The following is a 5598-nucleotide window of genomic DNA, read 5'->3' as shown; positions in this document are numbered from 1 at the left end:
GGCGTTATCGGACTCCGTTCGAAACGCTCTTGTAACCAAATCAAAGCTCTCATCACCACCCTTCCAAAACACTCATCAGATTTAGTGCATAACCAACTTAAAATTCGAGTTATTTTTCATAATTCGAATTAATTATTTAATTTTCCGGAAAATCCAAAAATTTACGTCTGTGTTTTTATGATACCATGTTATAGATAACATTATTCTGATCGATTTGGTATATTATGTAGAATTCTGAGTTCAATATCATATAAAAATGAAGGTTTGATTCCTTGAGTGTTCTTCGTGTTCTTGGCGACCCATTACCCATTTCCCGGCCCAATTACAACCCGTTTTTTATCTTTAAAAACCTAATTCCCCAATTCAATTATGTTTGTACAAAATTTTTATTTTAAAATAAATCAAAATCTTATTTTATTTTCAAAAATTGTATTTTCCTTTTAATTATTTTCAGGAATTGTTGTTATTTATTTTAAATTCCAATTTTTTTTTAATTCTGAAAATTATTTTTAATTCTAAAATAAATCTTAATTAATAAATTAATTAATTTTAATTTTTAATTAATTAATTAGTCAATTAATTTAAATATTAATTGATTTATTAATTTAATTTGTTATTAATTAATTTTAATTGATTATTTAATTAGATTTAATTAATTATTTTGATTTAAAAATTCCAAAAAATAGTTTGAGCTTTAAAATATTATTTTAAAATTATGTTCAAAGCTCAATAATTATTATTAAATTATTTTAAAGTCGGATTTGGGTGTTCGAGCCCTAATATTTAATTATAAAATGATTCAGAAACCGGTTTTAATTGCGAAAAATGTTTAAAATTCATATTAAATAAATCGTTCATCCGTTTAATACGAAACGAACGCTCTAGACTCAGAAAAATATTCCGCTTTAATTAAAAATACTTTCGAGACCCAAATTCTTTTGTTTTGAATGGTCGCTTGTTTTACGAATCATTCTGAGTCGATTTTTGATCGATAAATCATATTTTTTACCAGATTTCAATTTTAAACGTATTGAGTCAAACCTTTTGGTGAACTGAGTCATATGTTATCTGAATGATGTGATACGTGGATTATATGTTTATATGTTATATGAATTATGTGCGTACATGAGTCAAGAGTCTTGTGTTGGACTGTTTTCTTTATGCGTGGGCTATCGTATGGGTAGACGATAGGGTTTTGATGCTTAATTGTCGAGTAATTATCGTTTAGACAATTAAAGTTATATCTTTAAATTATAGATGCGGATCATTCGATTTGATCAGTACAAGATGTGTGGAGAAAGAGTGAAATGCAATGGTGAGGGTTATCAAGCTTCTAGCAATCACAGGAGCAGTATGTCAGTCAATTGTTGAAATAGAAAGACGGTGATGCCTTGAGATGCCAGACTGAGATAATTGCATTATACGAGTGTGATTAACTGCTAAAAACCCAAAGGCAATTATCTCTATCATCACTTATTGTTCAAGTGATATTTATTTTAAATCTTATCATGCAATTATTGCTTTCCCTATTCTCAGTTCATAATAGATAAATGTTTTACATATCACTAAATTAAATTATTCTATTTATGCAAGTACTCTTCTGCTATTCTAGGTTCAGAATTGCTAAGTGATTTTACTTATCAAATTACTGGATTTATAAATGTTTAGATTTTGAGAAAAATGATTTGGTTGCGAATATTCCTACCCAAGTAAATGGGGGAATAAAATTATTTTGGGTGTCAATTATTATGACCCCTTTTCAATAAAAGATTTTAAGATTGGATCAATACGTAAGTGACCGGGCGGACGGTCCAGCGGAGGGCTGTTGCTAAGTGTCATATGAATATTATGATACAATTTATGCCACAAGAAGTATATTGCCTTTTTATTTGAGTACTCATGTTTTGGGGACATATTTCTATGAATCATGACCTTGTGCTATCACACGGGCTGATCAACATGTGATAGTACGTCTGTCGGTGAATGATCCCAATCTAAATTATATATTGTTTTTGATAATCATAGAATAAATAATTTATCAACTGATTCTGTTTTGAATTAATAGTGAAATACAGTTTTGATTCAGTTTTAAATTTATTGATACTTACGTTGTTGTTAAATATCAAAGGTGGTATTAGTATAGATGATTGATGTTGACTTCAGTATGGGATGTTGTGAGCATCAAAGTTCGTATTGATATCTAATTTGATATGACAATAAAATAAGTATTAATTTCCGGAGTTCGGTTTTTGAATAAAATTGATGATTGATTCCATAATCATTGTCTCATGTTATTGTTGTTTACGATATTTCCGTAAAAACTGTTTACGAGTTTTATTCTCGTCAAGATTCAGAGTATTGCTGAAGCATTTCGCTCGAAAATATCAAAAAGATGTTTGAATACTGTAAGAAACCTCCATATTACTGAGCATTTCTTTCGCTCATACTTTCCTGTTTTTAAATTTAACCTCCAGTGAAGATTAGTGTTAGGAATATGTGCATTAGTTTGATGATAAGTTAAACAAACACTTAAATAGAAATCTAGTGATTGTAGCCTCAACGGATAAGACCATCTTGGCTATCCGTTGAAGGAGTAGCTTTACTTAGCAATAAGTTTAGTATTGTAGCACATTTCATTCTCTGGTTTCAAGTTGTAATTCTTAGATGTTGTAGGAAATTATCAGTCATGTTGACTACTAATGGATATGCAAATAGGAGGGCTAATTGTAAATATTTCATGCCTTGTAATTTTGTATAAGTGAAGAAGTATCAACTGATATTGAAGACCTTCAACGGATAAGAAACAAAGCTTCAACGGATGTCTCTAATGCTTCAACGGATAATATCCATCAACGGATAAGTGCTTCAACGGATAAAGACTTCAACTGATAATGCATCAACGGATAAAGGTTCAACGGATAAAGCCTCAACGGATAAGGCATTAACGGATGAAAGCTTCAACGAATGCTTAGTTCATTAGCAGTTGATAGTGACAATTCATAAGCTGACAGAGGCACATGGGTTGACAGAGACAAACTGGAATGTGGAAGCCTCTAGGAGGAATCAAGAAAATGCAGCATTCCCATTCTGATGCAAACAAGAAAGTATTCAAAGATTCACAGATTATCCTAGATTGCATTGGATAGAGAAATGAAGAAGAAACATGTGAAGAATCCTTTCAATTGTATTTTACAGTTTTGTCTTCACTTGTAAACTTGGTGTTATATAAACCAACTAGCAGCTAGTAATTAGAAGTGATTTTTTCCTGAGCTGTTTAGAAATATCAAGAGAGAAAATCATCTAGTTTGTACTAGGAAGCAGCTGTGATTTAATTCTTTGAATCACAGATTTTTTGAAATAACACATCTCTGGTGGAACAACAAATCCACCAGAAAAGTTTTTAAGTTCTTTGTGTTCTTTACATTTGTGTTTGAATATATATCTGTCTGTATCAGCTTCAAGCAATTCACACACATTTGTTCACTTAAACACTTAGCTTTAGAAACTGCTCAAAACTTGCAAAAGTTTTGAGATTTACATTCAACCCCCCTTCTGTAAATCTCATTGTTAGTCCACTGGGAATAACAATTGGTATCAGAGCAAGCTCTTAACATACAAAGAGTTTAAAGATCTATTTTGCTAACATCATGAGTGCACAGAAGAATCCTCCTGCTACCATCATGAGTAGGAAGGATATTGGTATAAAGATCCCAGTCCTGGAAAAAGATAATTATCATCACTGGAAAGTGAAGATGCATTTACATCTTCTTTCTCAAGATGAAAGCTACATCAACTGTATTGAAAATGGTCCTCACATCCCTCACAAAGTAGCCACAGCTGCTACTGCAACAGTTGCTGTTGGACAGTCCATTCCCAAGCCAAAAGCAGAATGGACTATTGAAGACATGGAAGAAATCCGCAAGGACAAGAGATCCATGAACATTTTGTTTAATGGCTTAGATCAAGATATGTTTGACAATGTCATCAATAGCCAAACTGCAAAGGAAGTTTGGGATACTGTACAAATCATCTGTGAAGGTACTGAGCAAGTCAGAGAGAACAAGATGCAGCTTCTTATTCAACAGTATGAATATTTTCACTTTGAAGAAGGTGAATCATTAAATGATACCTTCAACAGATTTCAGAAACTGTTTAATGGATTGAAGCTGTATGGTAGAGTGTACCAAGTCAAGGATTACAACTTAAAATTTCTTAGGTCTCTGCCAAAGGAATGGAAGCCCATGACTGTCTCTTTAAGAAATTCTCAAGATTATAAGAACTTCACACTTGAAAGATTATATGGAATTCTGAAGACTTATGAACTTGAAATGGAGCAGGATGAGCTGTTGGAAAAGGGAAAGAGAAAAGGAGGAACAGTTGCTCTTGTAGCTGACAGTGAGAAGATGGAAGCCAGGAATGAGGAGAAGACAATGCCAAGTCTCAAAATTGGCACAAGCAAATCAGAATCAAGCAAGGGTAAAGAGCAAGCAACTGAGGATGAAGACAATTCCAGTCAGGATGACTCTGATAATGTTGATGAACATCTGGCTTTTCTGTCCAGGAGGTTTGCAAAGATGAAGTTCAGAAAAAATACAAAGTTCACTAAGCCAAACAAAAACATGGTGGACAAATCAAAGTTCAAATGTTACAACTGTGGCATTAGTGGACACTTTGCAAGTGAGTGTAGAAAGCCAACTTCTGATAAAAAGAAATTTGAGCAAGTTGATTACAAAAAGAAGTATTTTGATTTACTCAAACAAAAGGAAAGAGCTTTTCTCACTCAAGATGATTGGGCAGCAGATGGGGTCAATGAAGATGATGATATGGAATATGTCAACCTAGCCCTGATGGCTAATTCTGATGAAAATGAAACTAGTTCATCAAGCAACCAGGTAATTACTACTGATCTCTCTCAGCTTTCTAAACATGAATGCAATGAAGCCATAAATGATATGTCCAATGAATTATATCATTTGCGTGTTTCCCTTAAATCACTAGCAAAAGAAAACACTAGGATCAAGGAGAATAATGTGTTTTTAAGTGATAGGAATGCTGTGTTAGATGATCAGGTAATTGAGCTTGAAAAGATAAAACTTAAATGCTTGACTGTTGAGAGTGAACTAGCAGAAGCTGTTAAGAAAGTAGAAATTCTTTCTAAACAGTTAGAAAGTGAGCAAGAGGTAATCAAGGCCTGGAAAACATCTAGGGATGTTAGTGTTCAGATTGCAAAGGTTTAGGGAATTGAATCATTCTGTGAGGATGCCTGGAAGAAAAACAAAAACGAGTTAGAATTAATTGATGGATTGTTAACGGATGTGGAATCAACGGATGATGAAAGTTATCCGTTGAAGGAAGAAAAGGAGCATCCGTTGAAGGCTCATCAATTAAAACAGGCAAGTTCTTTTAAAAATAAAAACCTCAATAAAAAGAATGATTCAACTCTCAAGAACTTTGTCAAAGAAGGAGCCATCACATCCAGAGATGTCAGTAAGGTGAATATAGGACACATGACTTTAGATCAGCTGAAAGATAGGCTTAAGTTGGTTAAGGATAAGAAGGAAACTAAAAGAAAATCTAAAAGAAATGGGAAGGTAGGGA

The sequence above is a fragment of the Apium graveolens genome, chromosome 2 (genome assembly GCF_009905375.1).
Source record: "Apium graveolens cultivar Ventura chromosome 2, ASM990537v1, whole genome shotgun sequence".
Lineage (NCBI taxonomy): Eukaryota > Viridiplantae > Streptophyta > Magnoliopsida > Apiales > Apiaceae > Apium > Apium graveolens.
The sequence above is the reverse complement of the archived record's forward strand: the minus strand, read 5'-3'. Positions refer to the sequence as shown.